The sequence below is a fragment of the Aquarana catesbeiana genome, linkage group LG05, assembly GCF_042186555.1.
Source record: "Aquarana catesbeiana isolate 2022-GZ linkage group LG05, ASM4218655v1, whole genome shotgun sequence".
NCBI lineage: Eukaryota > Metazoa > Chordata > Amphibia > Anura > Ranidae > Aquarana > Aquarana catesbeiana.
Genome location: NC_133328.1, coordinates 463,331,732 through 463,346,582, shown reverse-complemented (window position 1 = coordinate 463,346,582; position 14,851 = coordinate 463,331,732). Strand labels below are relative to the sequence as shown.

Sequence of the window (14,851 nt, the reverse complement as noted above, 5' to 3'; positions counted from 1 at the left end):
TGAGCTCCTGCTGTGGAAATTTACTATCTGCTTCTAGAGACACTGAGCCCATTAGGAGCTGCCCATAAAGCCATCTAGTAGCCTTTTTGCTGCCAACAGGCTAGACTGTGACTATTCTTATGTGCACCAAGGGTACAACTGGGACCCAATGCTAGCCAGTTGAAGAGTTAGGACTAAAGACTGTCCCTTTACAGCTGCTACACAGAAGCCTTCACCTATTACTTATGCTAAGAGGTACCTCCCAGGGGACATTGTACTATATATTAGCCATTCTCCTAGAGTGCACTCTAGGTTAGTTATTGTATGATTTTTCACATTGCAGTTATTGTTTATATGCACTGTTTATTGCTGAATTTGCTGATTCACAAGTTAATTTCAGTTTAGTGGTACAAAGCTCTATTCTAAGTTACCTTTTTCATAGTGATTGTACTACCTAGCAGACTGTGTCTGAACCTACCTTCTGTGTGTTCGTTTATGCTCAAACCATAATTTATTCTAACCTGTACCAATACACTGAGTTCATGTATCACTATACGGTATTGAGTCTATTTCCCGGTACTAATTCACAACCAAGTTACGGTTATCCACACTTGTGTTCCAATAAGTGCTTGCAGTAACTTTCACTCAACCAGGTGCATCAGGGGGGCTGAGCCTGTTTTTGGAGTCGAGGCGCAGGACAGAGATCCCAAATTACCAAGTGGCTCCTTTGGGGATAGCGCTACATATATACAGTGGGGAAAATAATTATTTGATCCCCTGCAGATTTTGTAAGTTTGCCCACTTACAAAGAAATGAAGGGTCTATAATTTTTATCATAGGTATATTTAAAATGATGGAGACAGAATATTAACCAAAAATCCAGAAAAAACACATGCTGTAAATTAAGTTGCAGTTCAGTACTAAGTCATCTTGTGCTTGGGGATCAGATACTTATTTTACTCACTGCACTGAAACTCAATTTATATCATTTGTATCATGTGTTTTTTTCTGGATTTTTGGTTGATATTCTGTCTCTATCATTTAAAATACTCATATGATGGAAAGTGATAGACTTCATTTCTTTGTAAGTGGGCAAACTTACAAAATCTGCAGGGAATCAAATAATTATTTTCCACACTTTAAAAAATATCCATATATGAAATTCACCTTTAATGTCAAATTAGGTCTTAGACCACCTAATATTGTTTCATGATTCTTCATACTATATATTTGCCCATGAGTCTCACTGCAAAATAATTAGGATGATATTTGCATACCGAGTTAATACAGAAGTAATAACTGGAACAAAAAATATGCATTACCTAAGCAAATACAAGGTAATAGTGGTGTCCCTGTTTTGTTAGAGACAGCATGCCACCTACAGAAACAAGTATCAGACAAAAAAAAAAAAACAACATGCCTTTTACATGTCTGCATGAAACAACTGTCTTCTAGCCAGCTTCAAAGAGTATGCTCACTGTGCTACATGCAAAAAAAATTGTGTAACAGCGTCCACTTCCCAGCATACACCACAGACTACAGACTGATTATCAGATAAAAGATGGTGTACTTTTCTACTCCTCTGCAGCTAATTAAATCATTTGTGAAATTCAAGGGATTCTGGAATATCGCATGCACATAGGACACTGCTGGCTTATAAAAAGTCAGTTTATTTCTTAGTAATGGCTACTCTTCAACAAAACATTAAATTACCTCTCTTCCTTCAGTTCAATTAAGAATCCATTGGTACAGGAAAGTATGCAAATCAGCAGTCCAAATAATACATGGCTTACCAGTCAAATGAGAGTCCAGAGTTAGCCATGTCTTTGATGCAGCATATCTCCAAGGTTCCATGCTTCCAGGCAGCTCTCACTAAAGCTGGCAGAGGGACTCCTCCGCTGCCAGAATACACTGATCAGTTCTGTAGGCCTTGGCTGCAAGCGTTGGTCGAGCAAAAATATACCAACAGTCCAGTTTGGGGGGAGTAGATCAACTCTTTTCAGCTTTATATGGTTTGAAATTCATCTGGTTCATGGTGAACCGGTTTAATTTCGATCCATATATGGCCAGCTTTAGGCTAGGTTCACAATAACCAGTGATTTGAAAAGTAGTCTGCAGCGGATCGCCTCTCAAACTGCTGTCAGCAATTCAGAAGGCAGCCCTGCCTTCTTCTAAATGTCTGGGGGTTTTTTCGATTGTTGGGGGGGGGGGGGGGGCTTGCAGTTTATAATGGGGCTAATGCAGGAGTGCTCATCCTGTGGCCCTCCAGCTGTTGCGAAACAAGTCCCATAATGCACTGCAAGGCTGACAGTTACAAGCGTAACTACCAAAGGCAGAGGCATGATAGGACTTGTAGTTCACCAACAGCTGGAGGGCCACAGGTTGAGCACCCATGGGTTAATGCATTGTAACTGACTTGAATGGCCGAATTTGTCAGGCACTGCCACTACGGCTGTTGTTTAGCCTTCAGGTGGGTGCCAAGGGGAATGCTGAAACCATGGCTCACTGAACTGAAAGGACCCACAGCTTTTACCAAAGAAGATGTATTACTGGGATCCTGTAAAATGCTCAAGTGACCCATACGTTTTTCTTTCTACCACAGTTAACAGTACCTTACATAATGGCTTTTATAAGCTCTATATGTTTCCCTCTCTTGGCAATTCCTGACCTCAGCCAACAGAAAAAAAATTGCATCCAATAAGGACAGAAGGGCTGAAGTCAATCTACTGGGACATACTGTATACGGGCATTGCAAGCCTGACTTGAAAAGGTAACTTTTACACAAAGTTTTCACAGCTGCAATCTAGGGGTTGATATAAAAATTAGCTATTATGCACTGTTATTTGTAGATAGGATAGTAAAAGGAATGACATGGGTCATTTTAATTTCATTTATGACATAGGCTATGAGCAGGAAACACTTTTTCAAGTAAAGTTTCCTTAAAGAGGAGTTCCAGTCGTTTCTATGTTTATTAAAAGTCAGCAGCTACAAAAAGTTTAGCTGCTGACTTTTAATAAACACACACTCACCTGTCCCTGTATCCAGTGATGTGGTCACCCAAGCTATCGCTTCTCTCCCTCTTCTCTACCCTGTGCCGGCATTTCAACTGTGGGCAATCGGCAGTGATAGCCAGGTGCACACTGAGCATGTGCGAGTCGTGCTGCGTGTCATATATGATCCGGCAGTCATTTGGGAACTGTGACGTGTCCCAGATGAGACTGCGGGGAGGAAGGGGAAAAGGAGAACTTCCACTCTGTCTTGGCGATCTGAGCGAAAGTGGGAGCAGGTACCTGTCTAAATTAGGTACCCGCTCCCCCCCAAAAAAAATTACATGCCAAAAGTGGCAGGGGAGGGGGGAGGAGTGCTTAAAGCGGAACTTCCCCTTTTGGATGTAGCTCCGCTTTAAGAAAGCTATGTGTCAATCTCTGTGAAAAAAATGTTTCAATGATGCAGAAACATATCTTGGTGCTTTAACAAACAAAGGATGCATCTCAAGGCTTGGCAAACCGTAGGTCGCCATTGCGACTAGGAAATGTAGCCTGGCACCTGGGCTGTTGTCAGCTCCAGTGGCTAGCATAGGGAGGAACAGCCGGGCGCACCACTGCCGGGCGGCCGGAAGGAAAGTTTGTTTTCTGATGCCGGGGGTGGGGAGAGGCATCGCTGTGAAGCCGGGTTAAAAGAGGAGAGGGGCGGGACTGTGAAGGGCGGGTTAGAGCAAACGGGGGCTATAAGGTAGTAGGAAGGGCGAGTTGGGGAGAGGAGCAGATCTGACAGGGTGGGAGCAGAGCCCCGGGCAAGAAGTTTTCCTGTGCGGCTCTCTTCTCCCTCCCGCCAGGTGTGTGTCTAGATTGAGCTTTCCGGGGAGACTCCCTAGAGCAGGAACCGCTGGGATCCCTGGGCACCCTGTTCCCACCTGGAAGGGCTCTGAGTCAGCCTGAGAACCCCCTGGACAGCCGGTGTCACCATCTATCAGTGCCCATCAATGCAGTGTCATCAGTGTCCATATCAGTGCAGCGTCATGAGTGGCCCTATCAATGCAGCCTCATGAGTGTCCCTATCAGTGCAGCCTCATCAGTGCCCCTATCAGTGCTGCCTCATCAGTGCCCGTCAGTGCAGCCTCATCAGTACCCCATTACTGCAGCCTCATCAGTGCCCCCATCAGTGCCGTCTCATCAGTGTTCCTATGAGTGCAACCTCATCAGTGCCCCTATCAGTGCAGCCTCATCAGTGCTCATCAGTGTAGCCTCATCAGTGCCCATCAATGCTACCTTATCAGTGGCCCTATTAGTGTAGCCTCATCAGTGTCCATCAATGCTGCCTTATCAGTGACCATATCAGTGCAGTCTCATCAGTGCCCATCAATGCTGCCTTATCAGTACCCCTATCAGTGCAGCCTCATCAGTGGCCCTATCAGTGCAGCCTCATCCCTACACATTAGTGAAGAATTACTTACTTGCAAAATTCTATAACAGAAATGAAGAAAGGTGGGGGGGGGTTCGGTCTTTTTTCATGTATTTAGCAATAAGTAAAAAACCCCAGTAGTGATCAAATACCACCAGAGGAAAGCTCTGTCTCAAAAAAATTTGAAAAATTTAATTTGGGTACAGTGTTGCATGACCACGCAATTACCTTTCAAAGTACGACAGCGCTGAAAATTGGTCTGGGTGGGAAGGGGGTGAAAGTAACCAGCAGGCAAAAGGAAAAAAAAAAAAACTGGCTCCTGACTTTTTTTAGCTGTCTCCTAGATTCAAAGCAAGTTTGTCAATACTTAATAACTCACCCATCGTATCATTCTTGCAACAATAAGGAAACTAGATCAAACAACCTTTCTAGAATGGAAGCACTTGCTTAGCGTGAACCTATGGTAATTTGCCTATATACAATTGTGCTCAAAAGTTTGCATACCCTGGCAGAAATTGTGGACTTTTGGCATTAATATTGAAAATATGACTGATCATGCCAAAAAACTGTCTTTTATTTAAGGATAGCAATCACATGAAACCATTTTTTATCATGTAGTTTTTGGATCCTTTTTAAATCATAATGAGAACAGAAATCACCCAAATGGACCCGATAAAAGGTTTACATACCCTGGAATGTTTGGCCTTGGCACACAGGTTAAAATGGCAATTACAGGTTAATTTCCCATATTTGTGGCTTTTTAAATCACAATTAGTGTCTGTGTATAAATAGTCAATGAGTTTGTTAGCTCTCACATGGATGCACTAAGCAGGCTAGACACTGAGCCATGAGAAGGTAGAAAAGAACAGTGAAAAGACCCGTGTAACAAGGTAATGAAACTTTACAAAGGTGGAAAAGGATATAAAAAGATATCCAAATCAGGAGGAATGAGGAACAGAGTGACATTGCTCCAAATCAGGGACAGTCCCTAGAAATCAGGAACAGTTGGGAGCTATGCTAGTGTCTGAACAGAGCAGCAGCGGAGTGAACGGAAAAAGAGTATGTACAGCTGGGAAGATAGGAAATGTAAGTGAGCTTGTTGCTTCGCTCTGCATGGGCAAAGTGCATGTTCAATTTAAGGATTACTGCTAAGTAATGTCAAATCAGGAAAGCTGCTGACTCATTATTTTTGAATCCCCTAATATTTTTTCATGTAGATTTGATCTGAATTAAAGGAGAAGTACAGCCAAAGCTCGTTTGGCTGTACTTTTCCTGTGGATCACAGGTATGCAGTCTGTTTTGCACTTCTGTGACTCATTGTCAGCTGACAGCAGGCTGAAGCCCGCTGTCGGCTGACATCACAGAGCCAGTCCAGGCAAGATTACGGCAATATGGGATCCACCCACAACCGCTGAGAGGCTGAGCCAGCCACTCCTGCACCCTCCACCGCCCAGCGCTCCAGTAAGCATTGGGGGCAGAGCAGACAGTAGTGACTGACACTCTCTGCTCACAGAGCTCTGAATACTGAGCGATCAGCAGTGTTTGATCGCTCGGCTCCCAGTCATTCAGCCTATGTAATTATGATTCTTAAAAAACAAAAATACCGAACTTCTCTTTTAAATTAAAAAATGTAGGAACCCAGGAAATATTGGTTAATGAATTGTATGTCTCAATACAGGATCAATCTGACTGTGTATATTCAGGAGTGCTTAAAAATTTACACTTCACTGATTTTCTTATTCCACCTGGATTCCATTTGTTCATCACTAGTTCCTTCATCTGCATCTCTGGCCCAGTAATGTAAAATGGTTGATATGTACTGTACCTGAAGCTTAGCCTTGCATGGAAAGCTTATATTTTATCCCTTGGGACTGTCCATTCTCCTAATGAGTTTTTTTTCCAGAACCTGTTTTTGTGAAAGACAGTACATCTTACTATGTGACAATGATTTTCACTAGCGGACGTGTATCTTAACTCACTCACATGTACAGAAAACAGACGTTAATTACATCTCTTGAGAAAATGACTTATTGGCCTGCAAAAAAAACGTCCACAAACAATTTGTTTCATTTTTTTCAAGGTATCAGTCTGGACAAATCCTGGAAAGAAGGTAGCCATTACACCAAGACTATTCAAAGACTCTTCTACTGCAATAGTAAAAGCTGTAGATGAAAAATAAAATCAGTTGCTGCATCCTAAAGCCCAACTTCAGGCACAACCAAAGAAATACCCTTGCAGTGGAGCCCCTGCACTGCAAGGGTTAGATTCTCGTTAGGTGTAGGGATACAGGAATAAGGTGTAATGCTTGTCATATTAATCACTGCAGTAGGTTATCCCTATCCATACGGCCAGTCCTTCCAAAGCCTCCTTTCTAAGACACTCCCAGCCGTGGTCGCACACTTACCTCCTCCACATACAATGCAGGGCTAAAAGCCCTGCATTGTATGTGATAGCACTGAGGGATCACCTGCAAACTGGAGTGCCAGAAGGAGAAAAGGATAACACTGGAGCTTGCCAAAGCAAGAGTAAGACAAGTAATACAAATTTTACAGGGAGAAAAGGAGAGTGTTGGAGCCTGCCTGAGCAGTGATAAGACAAGCAATAGACATTTTATAAGGAGAAGAGAACACTGGAGCTTTTTAGGAGCTTAGGAGCTTTTGGCGTTTTTTTGCCAAAGGTCCTAAACTCAACTCCATAAAAGCCTATGTACCCATTTGCACATAGGCTTTTACAAGAGTTTAGAAGCAGCTGCAGTTAGGGGAGGTTAACCTCCCTCAATCTCCCTCGCAAAATGCGGCAAAATCGCGGCATGATTTTGCTGCGTTTTCCCACGGTTGGCGGTCAACCAAGTCTGCGTACATGAGCCCCTAGACAAGTAATACAGGTTTTACATGGAGAAGAGGACAGTGTTCTTGTCAGCACAGTGGTAAGACATGCAATACAAGTTTTACACGGTGAAGAGGAAGGTGCTGGAGCCTCCTCCATTGCCCCTAGACTTATCAAACATTTAATGGAACGAAGAAAAGACTGGACGGCCGCACTCTGTTGACACCTTTATTGAAGACAGTTTAAAAATTCTTCTGGTACAAAGACATCAGAGGCACAGAATCAACTAAAAGCTGACATGTTTCACACCACTATGGGGTGCTTAGTCATAGCCACAAATGTGTGGAGTGAAAAGTCAGCTTTTCATTGATCCTGTGCCTCTGATGCCTTTGTACCAAAAGAATTTTTAAACCGTCTTCAATAAAGGTGTCAACAGAGTGGGGCCATCCAGCCTTTTCTTCGATTCATTCCTACATGCAGAGCCAGTACCTGTTTCCATTAGCAGGTGGGATGCATTATGAGATGTCTGCCTAGAGCAGTGTTTTTTTGTTATCAAACATTTAATCCTTGCAATGCAGGCGGCCTCACTACAAGGGTTTTTTTTCTGTACCCAAAGTTGGTGATTAAACAGGACTGACTGGCTCCTAACTTTGATATCAATTTGTCCTTTCCTGTCCAGCACACAATAAACTAGTTATTAACTGCTACTACACAACATGAATTTGAACATTCTCAATAAGAACTGTGTGCAGTTGAACCTGTCGTGTGCAGCGAGGAATGAAATACTGTAATTATGCAAAGTTCCTTGAATTGTACCATTTTTGTCATAGATCAGGTTTAATTCGGTACTTATGTACATTGAGTACAGAGGAACAATACTGAAACTTTCTAGCCAGAAAGAAGACATGTTTTCATGTATTTGCCCCAAAGTTGTAAAACAAGCTTGATCTGCATGCTGTCACATTTGTTAAAATTGCTGCAACTTTTTTGTTTGCTAGACTGCAAGATCCCCTGACATTTGAACTTGTTTCACCTCACATCTCTGTCTACAGCTCACCTTTCATCTACCAGCCAGCTACAATATAAAGATTATATGCTCCTACACAAAACAAATCTGCATTTTTTTTTTTTTGTATGGTCGAGACCAACAGTTCATAAACCTGAACTCCAGGAATAAGACAAAATCTACCCTTGCAATGTGGCCCCTACTGCTCATTTAGTCTAGGGGTGCTCTGGCAGGCTCCTTTCAACCATGCAACCAGTCCTGCACTGCCACCTCTCAAAGTTGCTTCGGGCCCTGGTTGCAACCTCACCTCCTCACATACAATGCAGGTTTATTAGCCCTGCATTGCACATGGTGATGCCGTGGGACCACCCACAGCACGGAAATTCAGACAGAAGAGAACAGTGCTGGAGGGAGAGATAGGGTAAGTGATACACCTAACTATTTCACCCCTAGACTAAATAATCATTTAGCCCTTGCAGTATGGGGAACCCCACCGCAAGAGGTACATTTGTCTAATTCCCATAGTTCTGCTTTAAAGCGGAACTTTACGCTCTCAAACAGCATAGACTATTTCTAATACTTATGCTGCTAGCATTAGTAAATAGATAGGAAATGGTAGCGAGTGACTAGGTGTCCCAGGAGCCGCACATCAAGTCAAGACCTGCTTTGTTATATTGAATGGCAGTCTTGGCCTGGACGCCCAGCAGGCAATGCCCCCAAGACATGGCCTAGCAGGAGTCCAGGCTGAGACTGCCATTCACTATCATACAGCAGGTCTTGACTTGATGTGTGGCTCCCAGGACACCTAGTTACTCTCTATTATTGCCTGGAGCATAGACAAGCTCCCTTCCTGGCCATCACTCACAGCGGTGGGCACACTTCATTCCCATACAGCCTGAGCGGCTCACACACATATCCTTGGTCCGCAGTAGATAGGAAAGTATATCATATTTACTTGTTTTAAACATTTATTTATTTATTTATTATTTCTTCCTAGTTTCCATGCCTAGGCAAATTATATCATATATCCCAGAAGATTTCAGGAGTGGAGAAATGGTTCTCAGCCCAACCCATGCCTGAGCGAAGGGCATATGGATTCCAGGAAGTAAATACTACATTAAAGCGGAGTTCCACTGGTTTATTAGTTTATTAAAAGTTAGCAGCTACAAAAAGTGTAGCTGCTGACTTTTAATAGACACTCACCTGTCCCACAGTCCAGCAATGCAACCGCTCTGAGCCTCACTTCCCTCCCCCTCCTCGTTGTCATAGCAACTGTGGGCACCCGGCCGTGACAGCTTGCAGCTTCGCGGCCGGACGCACGCTGCGCATGCGTAAGTCACGCTGCGCTCTGCTAGTGGCCAGGCAATCTTCTGGGACCTGTGACGTGTCCCAGAAGATTGCAGAGAGGGAGGGGCCACCTAGGGGGAGAGTAGGAGTCGCCTAGGCGGCCAAGAGACGGAAGCAGGAAGTGGGATAGGAAGTCTCTCTCAAAACAAGGTACCCACTCCCCCCCACCCAAAAAAAAAAATGACATGCCAAATGTGGCATGTAAAGGGGCGAGGAGTGCTTAAAGTGGAAGTTCCACTTTTGGGTGGAACACTGCTTTAATCCCCTGCCCTTACTCAAGATGGCCACTGCCAGAAATGCCAGGGGGTGTTTTTTAAAATGATTTCTCAGCAAAATAAAGCATAGAGACATGGATGGACAGAGGAGTTTACTTTGAGGACTAAAAATTAATTTATATAGCATTTTTGATTTGTGGTGCTCAGATGCAGTGCAGTTCCAATTTACGTATATCATTTAATACATATTAATATAATACATACTATACAATCAGATCATTCCTGCAAACCCCAAAGTCCACACTCCTCTGTGTTATTTTCCAAGACACGTTAATATGATACAGTAAACGCATAAATTTACATTTTTTCTGTATTCAAAAATGTCACACACAAAGGGTCCGAAAAATGGTGAAACTACACCAGCAGTCCACATGAATATATAAGCAGTATTCTATTTATTCTGATAAATGTAATCTGCTAACACAGGAATAACAAAATAGTTAAAAAGGGCCTCCTAGAATCCTGGCTCCTAGCCTGCTTTCATCTGTGTATGTACTGTATTTGCATTGATATAAAGGCAAAATCCACACAGCTCAGAATACATTACATGGGTCTACTCTCCCTAGAATAGAACGAGGCAATACTGCTGCATAATAACGTATCCCCACAGTACTTGTGCAGCTGCAGTTTGTGCTGAACATGCCAACCCTAGTTATTCAAAGCTCGGGGTTCTTCTTATGCAACTCCGATTTGATCTCCGCATTGTTTACTACGTTTAATAAGGCTTATTAGAATCACTTGCGCAAGCTCACCTTTGGTGCCTTTTTAGCTCAAGCATGTAACGAGCTAAGGTAAAAGTAAATTGCAGTGGGAAATCCAGCAGCACAATATACCGGTATTCAATCATTCAGGTAAGTCACTGACCCCCTCGCTCGCCAGTGTAGCTGCACAATACAATACAGAACCTGGCGCTGTCACTCTCACCGCTGCCACGGGTCTTCTACACATAATTTACTCATCTAGCACTGATGAATTGTGCTGTAGCTCTGCAACATATAAGGTGATTGTAATATACCATACCCCTTCTGACTGAGGAATGGTGTGTGTATATTAGGAAACACATTCTCCCGTGAAAGACTTAAGATGGAAAACAGACAGCGGTGTACGATCAGCACGCACTGACCCATGTGCTATTAAAATAATATAGATGTCAGCTTTAGGAAAGCCTTTAATAATCCTGACATCCTTATTTGGACTACACAAAAGAAACACTTTAAATCACTTAAATTACCTCTGCCGCTGATCCTGGCTAGGAAGGGACTAAGAACACAAACTGAACCAGATGTAACTATGAGCACTAAGCAGGTGCAGACAATGTCACATTCAAAATATGGTTTATAATAGATACATTGTACTATAGAGAAAAGTCAGCTAGCAAGTAGAGCATAGAAGACGGAAAGAAACCATGGTGCCCATAGCCACACACTGATCCCATTCTCATTCAGCTAAGGAGTTCACTCACCCCCCTATGTCATGGTTTCCCAAAATATTCCAAACTGGCAGGGGAACATCATAGGCTCAGGAAGCTGCAGGACTGCTTACCGCTGCAAGCCTCTGTGTGCATCACGTGTCCTCCTCTACACGTTGCCATAGAGATTCAACATAGATACAATGTATTCATGCATCAGAAGAGAACCCGGGCTCAATGGAAGTGCAGGGCTCATGCAGACCAGGACAGGGGATGGAAGTGGTAACCTGCACCTACTAAGCTTACCCTCATTCTACACGTCAGGGTCACCTGCACTCTGGGGTAGTGGAAAACCCATGGAGCTGACCTTCATATAACTGGAGGGAAAACTGATGCAAGCTTCACACATCTCCACTTTTCAGGTCATCATATACCAGTGATGGTGAACCTTAGCACCCCAGATGTTTTGGAACTACATTTCCCATCATATTCATGCACTCTTCAGTGTAGTTGAGCATCATGGGAAATGGAGTTCCAAAACATCTGGGGTGCCAAGGTTTGCCATCACTGTCATATACCAATGGCATGCAATAAAATAGATAGAGACCCAATCACTTACATTTCATATGAGCTTTAGAGTTGAACTCCATGGAAAACATAAATCCTCCCTTGCAGTGAGGCTGTTGTCGCACTTTAAGAGTTGAATACTCATAGAGTAGTGCTCCCCAACTTCAGTCCTCAAGAACCCCCAATAGATCATGTGTTCAAGATTTCCTTAACCTTGCACAGGTGCTTTAAACAGTACAAACAAATGGCCACTGGCCTCACCAATAACTGTCATTTGCAGCAAGCAGCATGTGGAAGGGCAACGCATGCAGAACAAAACCAAAGAAATTCCCGGCTCAACTTAACGACTAGCCCGCTAACCAACCATTGGTTAGCGGGCTGGTTCGTAAGTTAAGCTGGGAATTTCTTTGATTTTGTTTCACAGGAGCTTTAGATCGATGTTAATGGCTTGGTATTTATGACAGTTATTTTATCTAAGGGAAATTCCCAAAACATGGCTTGTTGGGAGTACTTGAGGAATGGACTTGGGAAACACTGGTCTAGGTTACTGGTAAAAACACTTTTACTTACCCGATCCCCGAGTCCAGTAGGCTCCCTCCATGCTGCTAGACCAGTCCCTGCAGCCTTTTCTCCTCTACGCATTGGCGACTGCAGGCCCTCTGATGTCATTAAGTACAATGCAGGGCAAATAGTCTTGAACTAGACATGAGGACCCCGAGGGAAAGTCTACCACTGGAGGGTAGGGGAGCAGAGGGGAGCACTGGCTGCCAAGGGAGCGAGGAATCAGGTATGTAAAACTGTTTTTTCTGGTCCCCTAGTCCTAAATGAGAATTGAAATCTTGCTTTGCTGGAGAAGCTCCATTACAAAGGAGGATTTTTCCTTTCCTCAGAGATCAGCTTTACCATGTTATTTTAATTTTGTTTAAAAATCTGCGGCTTTCAGCTGCTGCTGAAAATACCTTTCACTTTTTTGAAAATAAGAATCCTAATATTGGTGTGTTAGCTCTCAAAATTGAGGCTATTGCGATCTTGCTATAAAGGTCATTGTTCAGGCATTTCCTGTTATGAGGTGGCACCTGTCTCGCAAAATTGCTCCTATGTTGTCACCCTGCTCCCCTGGCGTAGACTCCAAGCGGCTGTACCTATGCACATTGCACAGGTTTGTACAACCATTGCTGCTCCAGTGTGGATGCTGGAGCGAGTACATGGTAACCAAAGGTAGCCAAAAGAGGCTGGATGACATTAGATTGCAAGCTCTCATGAGCAGGGCCCTCCTCTATTGAATTAAATTGTAACGGTACTGTCCCTCTTTATTTTGTAAAGCGAATCGAAACTGTTGGTGCTATAGAACTCTCGTATAATAAAAATAATAATGATAATAGTAATAATCAGCTGAAATGAGATACAAAAAGGATGGCAATAAGGTAATTATTTATGATAAGCAGTGCTTTAGGAAAATAAACGTTGTCTAGAAAGGGTTCAGATGTGTTTTGGTTTTCGATGTGGAAGGAAAACAATCAGGAACACGGTCATAGTCATTGAAATAAATAATAAAAATAAATAAAATAATTTGAATGCGAATAATGACAATAATATAAATAATAACAATAATACAAATGATAGTAGTAATAATATTAATAATTAAGAATATAGTGGTAACAATAGAAAGTTCTAATAACAATTACAATGGGTAAAACAGAACCATTGTATCAGAATAAGCAGAACACAATAAGAGTGACAGTGTGAAAGGAATTCCCAGTATGATTTGTTTTTTCCTGACTGGTAGACTGGTTAAGGTGGAATGTGTGGATAAAGCCCATGGATGCTGTATACATCCCCGTATAATAAGATCAGCTCCTCTTTAGACACTACAAAGTAGATCGATGTCACATGAAGAACTCCCGGGACCGATCAGATGATAGCGAGCAGCCCATTGAGCAGCCCATTGATCAGCAGCACACCGATCGCCGGCTCTGAGATGTCTGTAAATCCGATCAGTGAGCAGACAACAGCTTGCCATCTGCAGGGAAATCATCCCCTCCATGATCGCACTCACCAGTTTGCCGTGCCGCGGAATGGATGCCGGGTGACAACCCAGCCAGTAGGATTAGTGTGGTCAGATCCTGCGATCCTCCTGACATCGGCCGTCCATCATGTTCCTCCATGGACCCGGCTCACATGCTCGGAGCTCCCCCGGCTGCCTGCCTCCTCCTCCTCCTCCTCTCCGGTCCTGCGCCGCGCTGAGGTTGGAGAAGATCTCCCGTCCCTGACATCCTCGGCTGCGGGATCCGCCTCTGTCACTCTCTCCATCGCACAGCTCCGGGCAGGCTCCGCCCCTGGTCACTTCTCGCCCTGTGGTTGGTCCTCAGGGTCATTTACACAGCAGGGGCGGAGTGTAGGGACAGCTCTTCACACCTGATATGATCACCGAGGAATGGATACACATCATAGGCTGCATTCACTAATATGGGGGAAACTAAAGTCATTTTTTCATCTTTCCCTCTATTAAATCTTCTGCCCTTGTTGTTTTAACTTTTTTTCTTTTTTCTGCCAGTAAATACCTTGGACCCCTGGATTTACAAAGACATGCAAAAGCACACCTCCAGCTCTGCAGTTCTCATTGGCCCTCTTATGACCATCCCTCCTCCCTTCCTGGCAAACTCTCACTAGAGAGAGCTGTGCATGATGTCATAAACCTAGGCTTTTTACCAGACAAGTAACAGGAAGTGGGCTTTATAAGGCTACTTTCACACTGAAAGTGCCTGGAGTTACCTCCCCAGCTTTCACACCAAGGCGCTTTTCCATCGTTTTAGCACTAAAAATAGCACCTGTAAAGCGCCTCTCATGCTTCCCTAGGGAGATAAAAAAACAAGAGGCGCTTACCGACAACGCCAGGCGCTTTCAGTGTGAAAGTAGTTATACAGCCCACTTCCTCTTTTTTTTCTGGTAAAAAGCCTAGGCGTATGGCATCATGCACAGCTCTCGTGACAGTTTGCCAGGAAGGGAGGGGGGGTAAGTCATAAGAGGGCCAATGAGAGCTGC

The 14,851-nt window shown here is 43.6% G+C and overlaps 1 protein-coding gene across 2 annotated transcripts in view; it reads right to left on the bottom strand.

Moving 5' to 3' along the window:
- Positions 1 to 14,596, bottom strand: part of TMEM200C (transmembrane protein 200C) — a 139,442-nt gene extending 124,846 nt beyond the window's left edge. Inside the window, exon 1 of one of the 2 annotated variants that reach the window (XM_073631381.1) lies at positions 13,866 to 14,596. The gene's annotated coding sequence lies outside the window, so the exon portion shown is untranslated. Of the gene's footprint in view, positions 1 to 11,296; positions 11,440 to 13,865 lie in introns of those variants that run through there. The other variant, XM_073631382.1, reaches the window with a different exon arrangement.
- Positions 14,597 to 14,851: the final 255 nt, after the last annotated feature.